At 40.5% G+C, this 23,060-nt stretch overlaps 1 protein-coding gene across 1 annotated transcript in view; it reads left to right on the top strand.

Annotated features, from left to right (window-relative positions):
* The window catches only part of ca10a (carbonic anhydrase Xa), a 338,819-nt gene that overhangs the window by 1,350 nt on the left and 314,409 nt on the right, over window positions 1-23,060 (top strand). The window lies entirely within an intron of this gene.

Genomic DNA, 23,060 nt, shown 5'->3' with positions numbered 1-23,060 from the left:
AAGACAGATATTTGCAGACCAAAAAATCGATGCGCATCAAACAAGCGAAGCTTCATTTTAAACACGTATCCGCGCCTCGATGATAAACAGCAGGGACACGATTTGGTTATCTTTACTGCTCTGCCTTTATTTATTTTTTTATCTGTCTTTCGAAATGACGCAAACCTGAGAATTCACAATGAAGACGTGCGTAAATCCTCCGTATTCACGCATTATGCACGCTAAGCTCTTATCTCATTTTTGTACCTACACGATGTCAGGGAGGGAAAAGGATTTATATTCCAGTCAACCCACTATATAGTGTCCTAGCTTCCCTCCCTCACTCCTTCCCTACCTTCCGGTAGTGACTGTTTTAAAATGGTTGTAATTAAAAGCTTAGTACGGACAACGCTGTTCTTTTTCAACACTATTAAACAAACTTGAATAAGAAGGTAGAGGATTAACTTGCTGTCAGCCCCAGTAAGAAAAATGTGCTTTTCAGAAACACAATCAACTAAGAGGTGTGGAATTTAAAATACAGCTGAGATTTACTGCAGCTGTCAAACACCATCATTCATCACATACATTAGTGTTTAGTGTTTAATCTCAGTTGTTCTAACCCTAGCATCTGGTATAATAGTCATCTATCCACCCCCAAGCATCAGTCACCCATGGGCAGTGTTTTCTGTGCTAAATCTAGTTAGTCAGTTATGGCCTTTTAAAATATGTCCCTTTATGAAGTTTGTGAACCAAAACTTGGTTGAAAATTAGATAGATGATAGATTAAATGCTGCTTCTTCAGATGAACGACATCTAAAAAGATTATGTTTCTGTCTCAATGTATGTTATAGTGAGCTTATTTGTACAAGTCTCTGCACAGTCAGTGCTTATTGTTCCCACATACTTGTGAAACACAGTGATACAGAAGAAGACCCTAGGTTTAAATCTGCTAGTGTTCTGATGAGGTCATAATGGATAAATGTTTTGCTTACCCCCCTCTTTACCAATTTAATCTTCTAGGACCTGGCGTCCACATATGTGGACATCACATTTTGGGTTATTTCGACCAAAATACTCAGTTTTGCTCTACATGGGCCTGATATCCACTTACAAGGACATTATACTGCTACTGTTCTATCAAAATGTTAAACGAATATCCTCATATGTGGCTCTTATTTTTCTTAAAAACAAAAATAAGGTAAAAAAAAAATCTGGTAATTCTTTGCTTTTACATTCATTGGGCCCCAATATGCCCAAATGTCAAAGAGAAATTAAAAATGCATGTCGTGGAAGAGTTCGAGTCTTAGGAGGTTAAATATGTCCAATTTGCAGCCAATCACACAGTCAGCCATCCTGATCCGTTTTTTTCTGTCTATTGTTGTCACCAGGTCTGGTGCTGCTCTCCCAGCAGACCACAATAAAGCAAATGGACTGGTTTTTATACAGCACTTTTCTACTTTACTTGAGCACTCAAAGGGCTTTATGCAACATGCCTCATTCACACATTCATGCAAGCACTTTATTCTATTCTTAAGTGCTTTCTATCTAACATTCTCTCTCCAATGGATGCATTGGAAAGCAACTTGGGATTAGTAACTTGCCCAAGGATATTTGACAAGCAGACTGGAGCAGGCAGGGATCAAACCACAAACCTTCCAATTGGTTGATGACCTGTTCTGCCTCCTTGGCAAAAACACAAAGATACAATATTATAACACAAGTGGAACAAACCCTGTGAACTAATTGAGGCAGGTAACTCCAGTTAGAGAGTGTCATACAGACTTACATGTATGCCTCTCTTCATATATACTAAACACACCCTCACTATTTAGCAGTTTAGCAAATATCCCATCTCTCCCTCTGATGTGTCAGTGCTTCTGCTGCCTTGGCATCATTGCCTGCTGTTTCAACATTTCCATCACCGCAGCATACACCTGCAGTCTCTGGGGGATGTTTAGGCGTCACTCCCCTACTTCTGTGGTTACCATATTTATTGGAAGTGACGATCATCAAGACTGGATGCCAGGTTATGTTTTGAAGTGCTGTTACGAAGCAATAACTTCAAGGAAGAGCTATCAGATAGTAATATCTGTTCCAAATTTGTTCTGGTTATTCTAAAACCAAGCGAGATGTCTTACGTCAATTCAACCACATTTTTCAACACAGTTAATTGACACATATTTATACATGACATTCCTAAACACAGCATGAATGGCAATAACATTACTAGCTGCAAACATTTACACCTGTCCATTTTGGAAGTTTGAGTAAAATGCAGTATTCAGCTTTATATATCACTCAAGGTTTTAATTTCTTTGATTTATTTCAACTCCAACATAAATGTGTTGTGTAAATTGGCTCTAAAAGAGCTATTTTGACATCGTTTTTACACATATGTCATTTGTGAACCATTCATTTTGCTTGTGCATGCAATTTACAACATCCTCAGTACCACAGAGATCATTCCTGGTGATGTGACTCAAACATCTCAGGCTATTCACAACATGTAGTTGTACTTTTGCCAAATAAGATGAGGGGAAATTAATCCACTCTAAACATGTTTAGATGTTCAGATGTTTCAGTTTTGATCATCTTTTAGTATTTCTTATCCAGTTCAGTTTTTAAAAGTCAGTAGCTGCAAAGGAAATGAGTAAGTGGAACCTAGGCAGAGATTGACTTGGGTCTCTGTAATAGTGAATCCAAGGATATGTTGATATTCTCTTTACTCCTGAGACTTGGTGTGGGCATGTACACATTCAGCTGCTCAGTTAAACACTGGCATGCGTGCTAACCTTTAGGCCTCTGTGTCATCATGTGTACTTGTTGTCTGAGTCACATTTGACAGTGAAAATCTTTGCTTGATGGTGCTTGGGATTCTATAGTGTGTCAGCAGTTTCCTTTCAGTGACATTTATTCTTTAACAAATATCTGATGGAATGGAATACATTTATTAGCCAAATGTAGATACACACACATGAATGTGGAATGTGATAAGCAAAACTTCAAAGGCAGCCTATCATGCACAGTTGAGCCTGGATTGTGGACACAAAAGTCTCTTCATTGACAAGGCTTTAATCTATGCTGTAATCAAGATGCAAAGTTTGGTGTTGCTAAGATGGCAGTGAACATGAGGCTGACTCACTTGGTGCTGTGACAGAACCCTTAGGTTAATTTATGAAGTGGAGGATCATTCGAAATCAAGGATACTCATAGTAGGGCTGTTTCAATCCACCAGTACACTCTGAAGAATTTGCAACACATCAATCACAATCTGATTTAAGTTGCACCACATTTACAAGCTATTTTCAGCTTTTCTCTTATTCACTGGGGGTCACCACAGCAGGTAGCTCCAGGATCACTGGCTACCATTATAATTCTGACAAGAATATTGTTTCAAAAATTTAGTAAACAACTTTGTTAGTACATTTTCAGCCCCATTTTTCTTTTGAGAATAGATGTTAGTAGGTGGTGACCTTTACAAACTAGCTATTAGTTACTCTTTTGGACATTATACCCATGAATTTACTTTTTTGTGATTTCTAAATATCTTTATGGATATGCACTGTGTTGGAACAAGGCATCGAAGAAGATAACAGTGGTTGAAATATATCCTTTCAGGAAGACATCTGCTGTGATGAAATCTATTCCCACTGCTGTGTAATACATTATTGTAAATTTAAATGTTATTAGGAAATGATCAGACAAAGTAGGTTTTCAGGAAACACTGTTAAATGGTGTGAGTGTGATTAAAATGGTGGATGGGTTCTTTTGCATTTTGAGAGAAGCCAATTGAGTCTAGTAATAGATTAAATGTTGTACTGATGCTGTTATTTTTATTATCTACATGGATGTTAAAATCACCCACAGCAATTATTTTATCTTAGGCAGAGCACTAAATCAGATAAAAAGTCAGAGTAAGGCCCAGTTGGACAATAGAGAACAACAAATAAAACTTTTTTTGAGTTTTCCAGCTAGGGTGGACAGGGCTAAGCTTCAGGTTTTCAAGTGAACTACACTTCTGCTACTTCTGCCTAGGTCTTTGGTTGATTAACAAGCTGGAGTGTGAGATCTCTGCCACACATCCCCTCTGGCCTGTGTTTCGAGGATTCTGTCAATTTGTAATACTCAGAGGTGTTGATTCATTTAAACTAACATAATCATTATGGTGTAACACGGTTTTTCTTTCAGGCAGAGTAAATCAATTTGTTGATCAGTTATTAATTCATGTACTAACAGGGACTTATAAGACAGAGACCTAATGCTTAACAGTCCGCCTTTCACTGTTGGACTCATTGGTGCAGCTGTGGATACTATATTGTTCTTTCTTTGTGATTTTTTTTGTATTTAAATAATTTTTGGCAGGTTTTTGTGAGGGAGCAGACACAGTCTTCAGGGGATTGGGTTTTGGGGGGATAACAGGAAGAGAGAAGTTGCAAAGAGGAATGTAATACTGCTTCCTGGTCCCAACTCTGGAAAGTCATATTTTGGAGGGTTAATAAATTTGGGCAGATTTCTAGAAATGAGAGCTGCTCCATCAAAAATGGGGTAGAGGTCTCTCCTGATAAAATCAGGTTTCCTCTAGAAGGTTACCCAAATTTCTATAAAGCCCATATTGTTTTTTGGACACCACTCAGATAGCCAGCAATTTAAGGAGAACATGTGGCTACACATGTCACTCTTAGATTGATTAGGACGGGGAACAGAAAAAACTTTGGAGTCTGACATTGTTTTGGCAAAGCTACACACCAACTCAATATTAATTTTAATGACCTTCAGTTGACGTAATTGGGTGACATTACTGCCAGCGTGAATTATAATTTTACCAAATTAATCTTTACCTTTAGCCAGCAGTTTTAAATTTCCCTCAATGTCACCTGCTCTTTCCCCTGGAAGACAATTCACTATAGTTGCCGGTGTCCCTAGCTTCACGTCTCAAAACAGAATCGCCAGAGTTACCAGAGTTTGTTGTTTGGTGGGTGTGTCTCTAGTGCGTAAAAATGATTAGTGGTGGTGTACCGGGAGCTTCTGTTTAGTAGATCTAACAGGGCCTACGATATCTTTGGCTCCCCTGGCTAAAGAGGCCTGGTTAGCTATGGGTTTTTCAATGGTGCAAAGCTGGGTTTCCAATTCAGTGATCCTGGCTTCGTGAGCTACAAATACGCTACATTTGTAACAGGTATTGTTTTTGCTAAAGGAGGCTGGGGAGTAACTAAACAGCTGTCACATCGAGCAGTAAAGTGCAGGAGGGACAGTGGAAGAGGCCATGCTGCTAGCGAGTCAGCTATGAGCTAAGCTAAGTTAGTGCATCCTGAAAGACACAGTGAGTGAATGCTGTGAATATAATTAGCGGTCGAAACTTCTTTTTTTTTTTCAAATTGATTACACAGATACACACAAACATTACTGTGTATTGTAACAGGAACAGGAAGTTATATACCAAGTGAAATTACAGATTTCTAATCATAAACCACAGTTTTATGACTATTTGAAAATGTTCTTTGATGTTAGACAAGCTTCATAAAGAACCAATTTATCAGCTCAAATTCACAGAAGCATTACATGCATAGGTTATCCATATACAGTGATAATGTGGATGTAAATCAGAGCTTGATTGAGCCACTATAAATTAGGGCTGCCACGATTAGTCGACTAGTCACGATTACGTCGACTATCAAAATCGTCGACGACTAATTTAATAGTCGACACGTCATTTGAAGCTTTGTAACATCCCAAAAGACGCAGGAGTAAGTAGTAGGATTTAAGAGTGTAATAACGGACTGAAACAGAAGATGGCAACACTGCATGTACAAGGATGCCAGCTGCCGTTAAACCCCAAAGAAGAAGAAGCTGTGTTGCAAAATTCATAGCGCGGCCCAGGGCGGCCCTGCTCAGTTTTCAACAATGGCGGCAGCTAGTTAGTTTTAATATTACTCTTATTATTCTTTCTGCGTCACAAAATAAACGTTTAACATATTTTCAGGCGAGAATGTAGCTGTGTAAACCTCAAATATCTGCTCAGTTTATCAAGACACCACATATTTTCAAAAGCGCTCCGACGTTTTCGGAGACGTCTGTTACCCACCAGCTCGATAGCTAGCTGGGGTTCAAGGCTCACTAGAGCCGGTGAGACAACCGGACTCCTGGCAAATCGTTTTCAAACCCACTGCCGTCTTTCGCTACTCAGGTTAAACATGATATATAAGTCACTTAGATAACTTAAAAATGATATTGTTTGACTTTTTTTAGTATTTTATTTGTTCCTGAGTAAATCGGTTTGGCTGAGATTAAAGTTATAGTTTTTACACAGCTGAATAAACGTCAAGCAGGCAACTGATTATCAGAAGTGTGAGATGCTCAAGAATATACTCCGGTGTCCTGTTATATTTTAGATAGCAAGGAGCAGACGGCTGAGTTTATTAATCTTCACCGAAACAATCTGCAAATTTCATTAAAATTAAATAAACTGTCATCTTGTCTTTATTTTTAGTTAGCACATACCTTAAACACGTAAAGCTGTAAGCTAATGATAGTTATATAAGAGCAGATGCATGCGACTAATTGCAAAAATAATTGGTGACTAGTTGACTATCAAAATAGTCATTTGTGGCAGCCCTACTATAAATGTGAGTTGCCAAAATCAGCCAGTGTCCTTATTTGATAGTTAAAAAGTTGGAAACCTTAGTTAGTAGGGATTGCTAGACATATCACACCCTGTAGCAGACAGAATTCAAGGGTTTAAGTTTACTACTACACAATCAACATTTACTTTATTGTCATAAACTGTGTGTGGCGCCAGCAGGATTGGACCCAAAAGCAGACTCACCAGGCAGGATGTAACGCAAAAACGCAGCTGTATTGCTAGACTGTCAAAGAAAATAAAAACTAACCTAAACTGTGAATCTTGAAACCTAAACTAATATATCCCAAAAGGTGATTCTGTTCATCTGGAAGTAGCGTTTTCAGTGGGAGAAACATTTCATCATTCATCCAAGTGACCTGTGAAATATTAAGATCAGGAAACTTGATTTTAATATTTGGTAGAATTTTGAAATACAATAAGTCTCGTTGTCCATGAGAGAATGATAGTTAGGAAACATTTAACACTGTTATCCTTGTCTAATCAAAACTGAATTAGAGAGTAAATAAGACATTTAGCATAATGTTAGTAAGTAAGTAAGTTAAAAGTAAGTAAAAGTTTATTTATATAGCACTTTTCACAGACAGATGTCACAAAGTGCTTCACAAGAGAGGTAACAAAAACAGAGTACAGCCATAAATACATCATAAAAACCCTGGTCTAATTAAAAGCGTTTTGAAATAAAAATGTCTCTAGCTGGTTTTTGAAGGTCTCCACTGAGTCCAGACACCGTAGAAATAGAGGGAGTGCATTCCACAGTCTGGGTGCAACAGCTTGGAAAGAGGAGTCCCCTCGAGTTCTGAAACGAGTGTGGGGAACCACTAAAAGGTTTTGATTCGATGACCTGAGGTTACGAGAAGACATGCGTATACAAATCAAATCAGCAATATAGGGAGGGACCTGTCCCTGTAGTGCTCTAAAGGTTAAAACTAGAATTTTAAAATTTAATCTAAATCTGATTGGTAGCCAGTGTAGTGACTGTTGGGTCTGCGCTTCCACAGGCCCCACTGGTTTAGAAACTTATTCCCGTTAACGACGAAGAAGCAAGACAATCAGCGATCGATCGATTTTACTTGCTAGCAAGGGAGGCCCGCTCGATGTCTCAGGAAAGCACTCTGAATCCAACCACAGACGACCTCGACTCTGGCCTCCGCTTGCCGCCTTTTATTGTAAACAGTTACAATACACACAAGCACCTCCCATTGTAAACCCCCCCTATGGTTCTAAAAGATAAGGTACTATGTGTGTATGTGTGTGCACGTTTAAGCATGTGTGTGTATGTATGCATGTGTGAGAATGTGTGTGTGTGTATGCATGTGCGAGAATGTGTGTGTGTATGCATGTGAGTGTGTGTTTTTGTGTTTGGGGTTGCATTTGTGTGACCTCCTGCCCACAGAAGGGTAATAAAAGCAGGAAGCTTACTAACCAAGAAAACAGAACCCTCAGATAGGATGTCCCTATAATAAAACACTACAGCCTCCCCCACCAACAGACTGGTTGGAGAGGTGGTCAGAGACAAAGGAATGTCTTTGATCCTACAGACTTACAAATTTAAGTAACACAATGACAACATTTAACAATTTGACTCCAACAGGGACTTTATAACAGGAGTTATATGAGCTCCTAAGCGGGTCAGTAGTCTGAGTTTTGAACAACCTGTAGACGAGCTAGCCCTTTCTTGTTTAGACAGGTAAACAGACTATTACAATAGTTGAGTCTTGTAGAGACAAAAACATGGATTATCATCTTAAGTTCACTTATTGACACATATACATCTAAGTTTTTAGATTTTTCCCAAATGCAAAAAGCAGGTTCTTACTATTTGATTTAAGTTTTGCTCTAAAGAAAAAACTTCATCAAAAATAACACCTAGATTTCTGAGGTTATGCTTCTGTGAGGACCCTAAATCACCCAGTCACTGTTGAAAGTCAGACATTACACTGTCCGGTGACACAATCAAAGGTTCAGTTTTGTCTGGGTTTAGCTGTAAGTAATTGTTGTTCAACCATTGCTTAATGTCTGTTAAACAGTCATTTAAGTCTTCTGAAGATCATAAGCTCTCCGCTCTGATTGGGTAGTATAGCTGAATGTCATCAGCAAAAAAGATGATAAGATGCATCAGGAAACTGCCGTATTATCTGGCCCAAAGGAAGAACAGCAGAGAGTCCCATGTAATTAATGAACCAGGTGCTCCCCATTTTGATAAATAAATACCTGGCTAGCACACTAAGTTAAATTGTTAGCATAATGTTAATTTCTGTCACTTGTTTTAGCTCTGAATTGAGTGGAACTCATTCAGGTATGGTTATCATCAGTGGAAATAATAATAATACACTAATAATAATCACTCCTTCACCCCCATTAACCTCCAGGAGTCAGGGCAGAGGAGCACAGACAGTGAGAGGGGAGAGACCTCTACTGGAGTGGTGAGTCAAGGAATTCACACTGTTAGTTACTAGTTACTAGCAGTGATGTAAATAACAGCGTTACAAGTAACGGCGTTACTAACGGCATTACTTTTTTCAGTATCGAGTAATCTAACTAATTACTATTCCTATCGTTACAACGCCATTACAGTTACTAACAAGAAGTCTGTTACTATTTTTCAAAAAACAGACGGTTGAAGCTGTGTTCAGCTTATTGCATCTTATATCAGTTGCACGGAAGTAGCTGTCTACGTAAGTAATCTGGACGCTACAGCTTTAAGCAGCTGCGCGCGCTCCCGTGGACCGTAGTCACGATCACTTTCTAGCACAACACCTGGAGCTAAGGGGGCAAAACAATCGCATGAGTGCTGCTGTTTGACTGAGGAAGAATAAAGTAGTCATGGTAAGCCAATCACATGACCACTTAAAGACAAAGCAACAAGGTGATATATACCAGTTTATAAATTGTGCTAATAGGCCACGTAAAACCATAGTCATGATAAACAATATATACGCGGCGTTTTTTCCTCAATAGTTTCGTCACGTTTACTGTCTAAGGACAGCGCTAGCAAGCACTCTCTGCTTATGACCAAAAAAAACCACAAAACGGGAAGTTTTAGGAGCGACGGCGAGAGAGAGCGAGAGAGAGACAGCAGAAAAAGAGAGAGAGCGAGTTTTGAGATGTGAGAGATTTGTGACGTTTAACTGTCACGGGCTGCGATGGCAGACCGTGGAGTTGTAATGAAAGTAGGGCCCAAACGCGAGACTCTAGTGACGGACAGTGGATTTATTGATGGTGAGCGGACAGAAACGACAACTATATACAATTCAAGCACTGTGACTCCAGTGGCGATTCCTCTGTGAATCCCACACAGTGCACGTGTCCATAGCAGTGACAAGGTGACAACTCCAACAACCCGATTCCACTCCGTGATTTCCCCTCGTGACGACTTTCCTGACTCCCGACTCCTGGTGACACAAAAACACACACAGCTCAGCAGGCAGCCTTTGGTAGCGAAGCCGTTCACACACACGAATCTACGGAGGTACTTAACAGGTTTGACTTAGTATAATCCCGCGCCGACTGGAGCTCCGCCACCTTCTTAAATAAGACGCTCCCCATGAAGCCATCAGCTGTAGCTGGTGAGGGCTAATGAGCGTCAGGTGCGGCAGCCTCCAGTGCGGGAACACTTCCGGGTCGCGGTCCCCTCAGCGACCCCAAAACATCCGGGAGAACACAGGGAGAAAGGACAAAGGGAGAGAAAACCACCAAAGACACAACATATGGAAAAACATAAACAAACAATACATGAGCTCTGGGTCATCAGACCCAGGCCATGACAGTAACGTGTTTGGAGTGTGTAGTTAATGTGTTGTCTTGTGTAGTTAGTGTGTAGTGTTGTGGATAGTTTTGCGTTGTGTGTCAGAACAATGAGGCGACTGCTGTCTCCAGGTAGAAACAGGAGTGATACACCTGCTGCTGTCAGACCTGCAGGTATCAGGCTGTGATGTTCTCCTTTATAGTGGACAGAAATTATTTTTTTGGAGTGACAAAAATAATTTGTGTGGCATCTTATTGAAGAACAGCTGATTGTTCTGTAAATAGTTTGAAATGGTTATTTAAAAAATCAAGGTAAAAGGTAAATGGATGCAAATAACTTTGTTGTTTACAAAACTTGTGCATAGGATTTTAAAATTGACAATTTATATTTGCATTTAAAGTTATGAAATATGATTCATTAAACATGTTTGTAGTTGTTACAGTAAAAAATATAACTTTTTCTACTCTGATTTTATGTTTTTTGTCTGATTTTAGATCAATTGTGTTAATACAGTATGTCAAAATGAAAACATAACTGTAAATTCAGACACGTGAGGTTGTGCTGAAAAGAATGATACCAAACAAGGAAAGTAAATAGTTTTTAAAGGTAAATGTGGAGGGAAAATCAAAAGTAGTTAAAAATGGCCAATTACACCCTGGACCCCAGAGGGTTAAACGTTTTTTTTTAAAGTAACGCAATAGTTACTTTTCAAGTAATTAATTACTTTTAGAATATTGTAACTCAGTTACTAACTCAGTTACTTTTTTGAAGAAGTAACTAGTAACTATAATTAATTACTTTTTCAAAGTAACTTGCCCAACACTGGTTACTAGTGTCATTGTATCTGTGCCATCGTGGCAGATGAGGCAAGGGATGAAAAGGCAGAGCAGTTAGCTGTTTGTGTCAGGTATATGTCAGAGGGGGCAGTGAAGGAGTGTTTCCTAGCACTGCAGAGATAAAATCATTTGATGCCCAGTCCATTGCAAATGAGCTTCAGTAGCAGATCCAAAACAATGGTCTTGCAGAGCTTAAGTGTGTAGCACTTAAGCTCTGGAGTGGCTCAACTGGAGGTGTACAAGCACATTTCAGAACGCTCCATCCTGAGGCTATGTGCATTGTTATGGTCATCAACTCAACCTGGTTTTGTGCAATACTTGCAAGGCTCTCCCAGAGGCTGTGGAGCTTTTCAGCTTGTTGGAGTGTGTGTATTCTTTCTTCAGCACCTCCCTAGTCAATCATCATAAGTTCATGGAGGCTCAGTCAAAGCTTGGATTGACAAAAACTGAGCTTGTGCAACTTTCAAACACTCGCTGGGCATGTCAGTTGCGATCAGTCAGTGCAGTTCTTGAGATATTGTCTGCCATTTTGGAGTGCCTGCTATCTGCCATTGGATCCCCCATAGCTGTTGGTTCTCAACAGTCTGTGCACTACTGATGTTTCAGTCACTTCTGTCTGTAACTGAAGGACTCCACAAGTTCCTGCAGAAAGAGACTTTAGACCTGGCAGAAGCTTTTATCTGCAAACAAGTTGTGTGTGACACACTTAAGGGCAAACACTCAGATGCATTTGCCACAGAGCTATATGAGAAAACCAAGGCCCTGTGCAACACCTACAGTATCCCTGAACCAGGTGCCAAGCCAAGGCACAAACAGAGGAAAATGGAGGATCTTGTGCTGGAGGCAACTGTGAATTCACGCGCTGAAAATCTATTTGTGGCCTAAGATGTTTAATCTGTCCAAAACTTTGAAAAGCAATTCCTCAGTCTTTGCTTTCTGTTTGTGAAATTTTGTGCTTATGCGCTACGTTCGTTCATATCGTGTGCTTCTCTTGGGGGCTAAGCCCACCCCTGTCGTTAAAACTTAGTGATGCCCCTGTTTAGAAGTACCATATCTGGGAACACAATGGCATTGATTTTGTCAAAAACCTCTTGGGATTTCTCTTGTTTTTTTAAATGAGTCTAGAAAAATATTCTGATCTTACATTTTTCACTGTATCATTTAAGGAGATGTGAATGATGAAGCCTGTGTACTTCAAGTTTAGTTTTATTCTATTGTCAATCCGTTTTGTGGCATGTGTTCTCCTTAGGTTTAAGGTAGACTTGTTTATCCAAGGGTATGTCTTCTCTTGTGAGATAGAGCTTGTTTTAATAGGTGCCACTTAATCCAAAATGGATGAGCATTCTCTATTAAAGGACTGGATAAGAGTATTTACATCATTTCCAATAGAATGTAGAGAACTGTCAAACATGACAGAGAACCTCTCGGCAGTGGTCTCAGTTATTATGCGTCTATGAGTTTTTAATTTCAAAAGTGTTTGTTTACAAATAAAATTGAGGTAAAAAAAAAAAAGACAAAATTATGATCACTCAAATGTACGTCCTGAACAAACACATTGCTAGTATTGAGGCCCAAGGAAAAGACAAGGTCCAAGGTATGGCCTTTTAGATGGGTTGAACCAGAAACATGTTGGAAAAAGTTAAAAGAAACAAATATAGATAAAAGTTCAGCTGTTGAGTTTGATGAGACATCAACAATATGAATGTTAAAATCCCCAAGAAGCAAAACTTTCTCCAGGTTGATAATAAAAGATAAGAAATCCGTAAAATCAAGAACAGAGTAGCAGTGCCAGGAGGGCCACTGGTTTTGCAATGCAAACTGCGAGGACACAGTAATCGACACAAAACAGAGCATCAGATGAGAAAGACCCAGCCTGCAGTGGCTGTGAGTATGCATTTCCAACCAAATCTGGAAGGGTAACTGGCAGTAAAAACCAGGGATGCCTCCAGATCGTCTAATGTGCACTTGGATGTCAGCCCTACAGCCTCTTTTCCTCAATTTCTTCTTAGGATTGCCTGAGGCACATTTCGTAAGTAGCAAGAAGTAATCCGGTGAGGAAAAGGAGCACACAAATGGTGGGGGGAAAGTTTTCTTATAACTGTCCCAATCATCATAAAGGTGTTCCACAGACTCTTTGATGTGGAGCAGGGAAGAACAGTCATAAATCAGAGCAGCATAGGTAACAAAAGTGAAATCATAGTCATGGTTAGGAGGGCTATGGGTTGCTTTTGTTCAGATACAACTTGAATGTAACAGCAATCCCAAGGGGGTAAGCATGTTGACACATCTGCTGTGTGGTCCTTCTTTAAGTAACACAGATAAGATGAAGTGGTGTTGGAAGTCCTTTGGCATGTTGAAATTGCTGTGATTATCCAGTTCTTTTGAAAATTGGAGTCAATGCTCCTGTAAGTTTTTTATGTGTTCACTTTTATGAGATCCAAGGTTTTAGACCTGTATAAACCTTTAGGTCTGGAGCCCTGAGGGCAGTGTTTTTTGCCTGGTGGGTCATTCAGGTTTTATGTAACAGAAGTGCATTGTATAGGAAAAATGCTTCCGGAGGGAGTATGATAACCCACATTAGTTATAGAGTGATCTAGTTCTAGTTTCAGCTGTTTTGATAAGATCTAACTCTTATTCCAACAAATATTAACTAAACTGTCCATCATTATGAAAATAACCACACTGCTTTTACTCCATGTTTTTTTTTTTTGCTTTGATCACCAAATCATGCACACTAACCACATATAGAAATTAATATATAAATATTACAAAAAGAGCAGTATTGATTTGTGTGTTGCTACATTGTGTTGCAGGATCTAACAAGATTTGTTGTGTGTGCTTTTACATAGTTCACAGTTCACTTTTTATAGTAAACAGCAGATATGCAGAAGAGCTCTTGTAATATGTTTCATTTTGCAGCATTGATCTTTTTGCTCCAAAAAAAGATATATGTGAGGAGGACTCATACTTGTGTCTGCTGTTCTTTATCTATTAAGAGTAAGAAATTACTTTTCCACTGTAATATGACAATGGCCCAGCACAATAAAGAAAAATTAGCATAAATTGGCAACTGGTAGGCCTTGCTCTGTTTTGCATCTTTTTGCATTTTGCATATATGTAGCCTCAAATTTGAAGAAGCCTGTGTCTCTCTTCCACAAAGAACATTGAAACACCTTGAAAGCAAAATGGTAAAGTATACGCATGTTAGCAAGGCAGTCTGCTGTTGGTGGCAGAAACCTGCCTGACTTAACCCCTCTAACTGTTCCCACATCAGATAACTTTGTACCATCAAAATTTTGGATTAGAGGTTTAGATTAAAGCTTAGTGTCCAATCTTGGGACAAGGAGTTAAAAGGTTGTCTGGTACTAGTATAATTGTGACGTGTTTTTTAAACCCCTTAACATCCAACCAAACGTTGGTATCTCTAGTGTTGGGGGTAGGGTTTAGCTTTGGTTAACATCTTATCCTGTCTTATAGAATTTCTGTCTGTTTGGAACACCTAAAAGAAAAAGCTTGTAAAAGAAAAGTTGCAGTACGTGCAGTATGTGTGGAACATTAAAAAAAACATATATAACATCTTGTGATTTCTAAAAGAATTGCCTGGTTAGCATGTGGCAAAAAAAATAAACCCAAGTGAGGTCACTTGCAACTGTACATTAAATTTTTAGATTTTTAAATTTAAAAGGTAACATATTCTAGTTTCATGTGGCTAAAATGCAGCCTAACCCTATCCAAAATGGTATGCTGGTGCTGGTGGATTTTAGGAAGTCAAGGTAAATTAAATGCAGAGGTTCACTTGCAGATATTTGAGCAGTAAAACTGAACTGTTTGAAAACAGTGCATTTGTTTAGTTATCAAACTCATCACCGTTCTCCTTCTTCTTTTGTTTACCCTGTGCATTTTGTTTCTACTCTCTGGGGGTGATTCTAAAGTGGGATTTCAGCTTGCTCAACATGTATGAATGGAATCTTGAAAGTTTAAAAAATTCAATAATGAATTCTTTAGCAGAGGCAGTAACAAAATTGCAGAAGCAATAATGAAATTCCCAGGTCACCAATTACTAGAAAATTTCAAAACAACATGTGGCAACCTAATACTGGCTCCAAGCCAAAGTAATATTAACACCTGAATTCTGCCAGGGACGACAAGAGAACATCATCAGTGATTCTGCTTCCCCAAGCTAAACCTTTTGTTATAAATTGCGACCAGTGCAGTTAATCACACATTACCTTCAGAGAAAATGCAGCCTTCAGGAAGCTTAGAAATTTACATGAGGCAATGAAATCACAGGGTAGAGGCCTTTGGTGTATTCCTGACAATAACACATGTTTCTACTGGCTGGCCATATGCCATCTGACAAAAAGCCATGTCACAAAGGATGCCTGCAATCACTCCCTCCTCCTCTGAGTTGATGTAGCTGTTGAAACCATGTGGCACCTGCGGTGTGTTTTTGCTTGAATCTCTGCCCAACATTTTTCGCATCTAGTTTTCACATTTTTTTGGATAAATAAATTAAAGTCACATAATGTTCTCAACATCTTCCTGCAGTTGAAAAAAATGATATTTATTAATATAATTTGTAAAAATGTTACATCTTCTAGAGCTGCAGTAGCATGTTTCAGTGATAACAAATCCATAAACCAATTTATACATTTTGAAACAATTTTGTCTATATTGGTTCCAGTTGACTAAAACAATCTGTTTGTTTGATAGAAAACCCTGTGCAATAATTACTGCAGAGTTATGGTTTGCCATTTTCACAGACAGTACACAGATTTCTAAAAAATATTTGATTCTTTCTTTACAGTATATGACCAAATTATATCCACCTTACGTTTATGTGCCCTCTACATGACAACCATGCTAAAAAAATTTGATGATGTGTGATTAATTTTCATCACTATGCGAGGATTTAAAACAGGCCCTGTGGATGATTTTTAGATGCATAATTTTGTATCGATTTTGTGTTAGAACAATTTATACTTCTACTACTTGTGAGCATTGGATCCCATTAGTCTATAGTCATAATTATACCAGGGGCCTAATCTAATTTTAAGTTAGTTTGGAGATTACTGTTGAAAGTGTTAGAACACAACATCTAAACCTTACTCAAACCTTACTCTGTATAAATCCATCCTATTTGAGAAACAATAGCAAAAGTGTTTATTTTGAAGGAGGACTTAATAATTTTAGTTCTCTAAACTTGAAAAAGATATTCTTAAATAAATTTTAAGACTAAATTGCTTGCTGCAGTTACAAAGTTACTTACAGTCTGCAGCTAATCTTAGATTTCATTAGACTTTGCCCCAGTTCCACCTGAAAATGTATTAACCTTACAAAAGATGAAATGTTTCTGATACTTGCATGCAAATAGCGAGAAAAATTGGAAAGAAGTAAGGGAAGGGGAAGAAGGAGGAAAGAGGAGGAGGAAAGGGAGGCCTTTCCATTCAATCTATGTAAGTAGTTTTATATTTTTAAAAAATGTTTTAAATGCTGTTAGAAAAAGAAGTCCTCACAATTGACAAATAACACACATCTGTGTATATGTGAGAGTAACAATAACATGTCAGAGTGGCTACCAACCCTTTCCCTATGCAGCCACAGCTTATCTCATCTGCTGCTCTGGAATCTGAATTCTATCAACCAGCTAGAGTGAGAAGACCTACATGCCAGTTGTAATTTACCACTGTGAGATGGGATTGTGGAGTGTGTATGTACATGTGTATCTGTGTGGGAATGCTGCAGCCAGAGAGAGTGCAATGAGGAAGCTGGCAGTGACTGGTGAAGAAAGGGGTCTGGAAAGAAGCCTGGACGAAAGAAAGTGACTGTGGTGGCAATGATGTGGCAGCACTACACTGCAGGTGGGGAGGGAATTTTTACAAGCACAGAAAGCAGTACTGTTTGGTCTGTACAGTGGCACCAGCCAAGCACCCTCAATTTACTCTCGATCCCACACACAGGCCTTATCAGGGAAGCCAAATCTCCAGCTGCTAATCTGATAATCCTGCGCAGATGTGTGTCTGCAGCGGGAGTAGGAAAACTGTGTTTGATAGAGAGTAAGTGAGTGTGTTCTACAATAAGTGGGAGAGTGATACAGAGACACAGAAAGCTGGTGTTTAACCAGGCAGACAGACTCTCTTCTTTTTCTGTGACGGTTGCTGTTTGCTTTGCTGTGTCACTACTTCTGGAATAATCTACACTGGTGTTTGCACAATCTGTCAAGGTTTAAATGCAACAGAGATGCTATTTGGTCAATCTAAAAATCAAGAAAAGTCACATTTCAGTAAACAATTAGATGCACAGTATATGGACAAGAATGGAGTTTTGCAATTTCTTGGGGCACTTTTTCACTTACTTTCTGTCCAGTCTTTGGACCTGACCAGGTACAAGAGGAATGTTTTTTTCTCTTTTCCTTTTTAATGAAACTAAAACAGACATATAACAGAAAACCAGCAGCAAAGAATCCATTAAACTGTATCTTTATCAACTTTGTTTCTAGTAGCCTGTAACAACAAGTTGGTGGTTTTGCCAGAGTAGAGAATTACTTCCCAGCACGCATCATTGTTTGCAGTGTTTTCATTTACAGCTGTAGAGTACTGCTGCCTGCATGCCTGTGCTCAGTGCCGCTGAGTCATATGACCATGACAACTAAACACAGCAGAGCAGGAAGGCGGGGGATGGATCAAAGTGTACCAGCATGAGAGAGGAGTTTTCACAGACATGTCTCCTTTCTGATGAACAGGAGCAATTTACTGAACTTAAAGAAGAGGAAAAAGCTAATGTATGGATCTGATAATTGACTCAATTCCAATACTCCACCCACCCCAATCCAAAGCCAAATTTTTTTTTCTTTTAACCAAAATATTTGAAATCTCATCCACATGATCTCTAATTTGACACTTCCCTTTCTTAAGTCTGTGACAACACACCCACCAAGTTTGAAACCAACTGGATGAACCTTTGTCCACACAGCCAAAGAACGAAGAAACAAGATAAAGACTTATTGTTACTAATTCATAGTAACATAACTAATTGACTAAGATGATAATGCATTATATAAAATGTCTGTGGTTGGTAGCTGTTAGGAGAAACTTCCTTAACTAACATTTACTAGGCTCTAGGTACAACATGTTTTCATTCCAACGCGTAACATACTGACAAATGTGACAAATCATCGGTATATTACGCGATCAGAGGCATGGGAGCCGGTTGGAATTAATCTATATGTGTAAATGTGTTTTACGTTCTGATGCTGAATCCCTTTGGAAAACACTATGTGATAGGGTTAAGATTATGGTTAAGGTTAGGGTTAGGGCTGGAATGAACAGCTGGAGCCTCTGCTCGAAGCATGTTTTACCTCTGCGAGTGGCATTCTGTTGGATTCAATTGAGAACCCAGAGCATTTCACAAGGATGCAGAAGGGTACCTTTCACGTTACTATGAGACGCCTAGGGCTATGACAAATTGTCTGTATTTTACACGTTGGGAATGATAATGCTCTGACAGGTATTGAATCCGTGGGTAGGGGATAGGGCTAGGATTGGGTTTCATTTTAACTATACACTAAATAGGCAGATTTTCAGATGTTAGCTTACAAATAAATTCTCAAACATTCATTCTGGCATTATATTTTTCTCCCCCAAAAGGAGCAAGTATGTAATCAGTTCAGATTGTTTGTCTTGTTTGTCTGGCTGTCTGTTTGTTAGCAGTCTGTCCACCACAGTGACACCAAGTTTAGCAAATCACAAACTGCATGAATATATCGCAAAATCTAAACATTTATACAACTTATAGAAGCCAAAGATTTCAGCCAGTTCTGCTCCAATCACTTTAGTATGTTATATACATAATATATATATATTATTTTTTTAATACAGCATTATATATCTTCACAATAACACAAACAGATTAACATACTAAACTAAATATATATATAAACACCCATGTCAAAGGAGTTTGCAAAGAAAAGCGTCTGGATTTCTTTAAGTTGCTTGAAGACGTTTCACCTCTCATCCGAGAAGCTTCTTCAGTTCTGTCTGTGAAGGTTCTCAGTCATCCAGGTCATCGTAGTCAAAGGAGTTTGCAAAGAAAAGCGTCTGGACTTCTTTAAGTTGCTTCCAAACTTACCCTGGACCCAGATGAAACCATGGTGTCCTTTGATGTAGTCTCTCTCTTCACTTGCATACCCACCACGGAGGCAGTGGAGACTGTCAGAAAACGACTACAAGAAGACAGCTCCTTGGAAGACAGGACCAACTTCACACCCGATCAGATTTGCACACTGTTAGACCTCTGCCTTACCACAACATACTTCAAATACAACGAAGGCTTCTACAGACAAAAACATGGCTGTGCCATGGGCTCCCCCGTGTCACCTATTGTAGCCAACCTTTACATGGAGGAAGTGGAAAGGAAGGCTCTTGGCTCTTTCAAAGGAAGAGTACCCAGCCACTGGTACAGATATGTAGATGACACCTGGGTCAAAATCAAGACACAAGAAGTGGAATCCTTCACTGCGCACATTAACGCTGTGGATAAAAACATCAAGTTCACCAGGGAAGACACAAAGGATAACTGTTTGCCTTTCCTGGACTGCGCCGTGCACATTGAAGAGAATGGCAACCTCAACACCGAAGTTTACCGGAAGCCCACACACACGGACCAGTACCTCCTCTTTGACTCCCATCACCCTCTGGAACACAAACTTGGAGTAATCAGGACCCTACACCACCGGGCAGAACATGTTCCCTCTAAGCCTGAGGGAAAAAAGAAGGAACACACTCACGTAAAGGAAGCACTCAAAACATGCGGTTATCCTAACTGGGCATTCATAAAGTCAGCAAAGAGGCACAGAAAAGAAGATCAGACACCAGCGAGGGAGGATAAGAAAGACAGACGCAACAACGTTGTCATCCCCTATGTAGCCGGTGTATCAGAGAAACTCAGGAGAGTTTTCTCCAAGCACGACATCCCAGTGTACTTCAGACCCAGCAACACACTCAGACAGAAACTGGTTCACCCGAAAGACAAAACTCCAAAACACAGACTTATCAACGTGGTGTATGCTGTACAGTGCAGCGAGGAATGCCCAGACCTCTACATTGGAGAGACCAAACAGCCACTTCACAAGCGCATGGCACAACATAGAAGAGCCACCTCCACAGGACAAGACTCAGCAGTCCACCTGCATCTTAAGGATAAAGGACACTCTTTCGAGGATGCCAATGTTCACATTTTGGACAGAGAGGACAGATGGTTTGAAAGAGGAGTGAAAGAGGCCATCTATGTCCACTGTGAGCGACCATCTTTGAAAAGAGGCGGTGGTTTACGACACCAACTGTCTGCCATCTATAATCCAGTTTTGAGTTCCCTCCCCAGACGCCTTAATGCCCATTCACATCCTGGGCCATCTGACCTCAGGAATTCACATGACAAGGTGGGGCCAGGTTTCACAATGAGCTCACCCGAAACCCTGGCTGATTAGGTCCCACACCCGCTTTCACACCTTGGCTCATGTGATTAGAGGATCATCAGGGGGTCCTTTGTCCCTCTTTGGGGGGAAACTCCCACTGGGTTTAAATCTGGGACTCTCGGCCATTTGACCTTAGAACTGAAAAAGCTTCTCGGATGAGAGGTGAAACGTCTTCAAGCAACTTAAAGAAGTCCAGACGCTTTTCTTTGCAAACTCCTTTGACTACGATGACCTGGATGACTGAGAACCTTCACAGACATATAAACACCCATCTCGCCCCTGCGGGCGGTTTATCCTTCAAGCTCGGGTCCTCTACCAGAGGCCTGGGAGCTTGAGGGTCCTGCGCAGTATCTTAGCTGTTCCCAGGACTGCGCTCTTCTGGACAGAGATCTCCGATGTTGTTCCCGGGATCTGCTGGAGCCACTCGCCTAGCTTGGGAGTCACCGCACCTAGTGCTCCGATTACCACGGGGACCACCGTTACCTTCACCCTCCACATCAGCTTCTCGTGTTCCTTCTTTCTGATGTTGCTGTCATTCGGAACCGCTACATCAATCACTACGGCTGTCTTCTTCTGTTTGTCTACCACCACTATGTCCGGTTGGTTAGCCACCACCATTTTGTCCGTCTGTATCTGGAAGTCCCACAGGATCTTAGCCCGGTCATTCTCCACCACCCTTGGGGGCGTCTCCCATTTTGACCTCGGAACTTCCAGGCCATACTCGGCACAGATGTTTCTGTATACTATGCCGGCCACTTGGTTATAGCGCTCCATGTATGCCCTGCCTGCTAGCATCTTGCACCCTGCTGTTATGTGCTGGATTGTCTCAGGGGCATCTTTACACAGCCTGCACCTGGGGTCTTGCCTGGTGTGATAGACCCCAGCCTCTATGGATCTTGTGTTCAGTGCTTGTTCCTGTGCTGCCATGATTAGTGCCTCCGTGCTGTCTTTCAGTTCAGCTTTGTCCAGCCACTGGTAGGATTTCTGGATATCAGCCACCTCCTCTATCTGCCGGTGGTACATACCGTGCAGGGGCCTGTCCTTCTGTGATGGTTCCTCGCCTTCCTCCTCTTTCTTGGGTTTCTGCTGACTGAGGTATTCACTGAGCACGCTGTCAGTTGGGGCCATCTTCGTGATGTATTCGTGGATGTTTCTTGTCTCATCCTGGACTGTGGTGCTGACACTCACCAGTCCCCGGCCTCCTTCCTTCCGCTTAGCTTACAGTCTCAGGGTGCTGGACTTGGGGTGAAACCCTCCATGCATGGTCAGGAGCTTTCTTGTCTTTATGTCAGTGGCTTCTATCTCCTCCTTTGGCCAGATTATTAACCCAGCAGGGTACCTGATCACGGGCAGGGCGTAGGTGTTGATAGCCCGGATCTTGTTCTTACCGTTCAGCTGACTCCTCAGGACTTGCCTGACCCTCTGCAGGTACTTGGTGGTTGCAGCTTTCGTAGCGGCCTTTCGTAGCGGGGATCCCCAGGTACTTGTAACTGTCCTCTATGTCTGCAATGTTGCCTTCTAGTAGTTCAATCCCCTCAGTTCTGACTACTATGTATATATATATACATACATATATATATATGTATATATATATATATATATATATTAGGGGTGCAACGATACTCGTATCGATATTGAACCGTTCGATACAGTGCTTTCGGTTCGGTACGCATGTGTATCGATCAATACAAGATTTTTAATTTATTTTATCAACTTTTCTTCTGACGATGCTGTCTGTGTTGAGAGCTCAGTGGATCTGCGTTCGACTACTCCGCCTAGGCTGCACTGTCGAGCACAGATCCACTGAGCACAGCGCAAGCTAGCAAGACAGAAGCTTAGCTCGTTGCAACATGGTAAATTGAACCTCCCCCACCCTCATTCAGATCTGGCCTTTGGAACTATTTTGGTCTTCATGTGAAGTATGACCCTGAAGGTAAGCGCATCATGGACAAAAGTAAAACAGTATGTCGGATGTGCCACGCAGTGTTCAATTACATGGGTGGGAACTACTGCGTTAGTGCAGTTTGCTCGTTAACGTGTTGACGCTGTCCAGCCCCACGCACGGGGCGATCCGCGGTAGCTCGTTAACGGAGATTTGCCGTGTTGTGGCGTTAACGTCATTTCAGATTAACGCTGACAGCACTAGTGGGAACACAATGAATATGACTGCACATTTACTCCGACATCATCCTAGTGCAAAGACAAGTGGAAGCAGACAAAAACAACAAGCACGCATGCTACAAACTTTACCCGAGCCATTTAGACAGCCGTTAGCACATGATTCTCCTTATGGGGACCTGATATGTTTAATATGCTGCTGAGAGTGTACCCCAGAAGAAGCGTATAGTATAGCTTTTATTTTGGAAAGAGCCATTTCTCTGTAATAAA

The sequence above is a fragment of the Pelmatolapia mariae genome, linkage group LG8, assembly GCF_036321145.2.
Source record: "Pelmatolapia mariae isolate MD_Pm_ZW linkage group LG8, Pm_UMD_F_2, whole genome shotgun sequence".
NCBI classification, from domain to species: Eukaryota; Metazoa; Chordata; class Actinopteri; order Cichliformes; family Cichlidae; genus Pelmatolapia; species Pelmatolapia mariae.
Note: the sequence above shows the minus strand (reverse complement) of the source record. Positions and strands in the feature narration are given on the sequence as shown.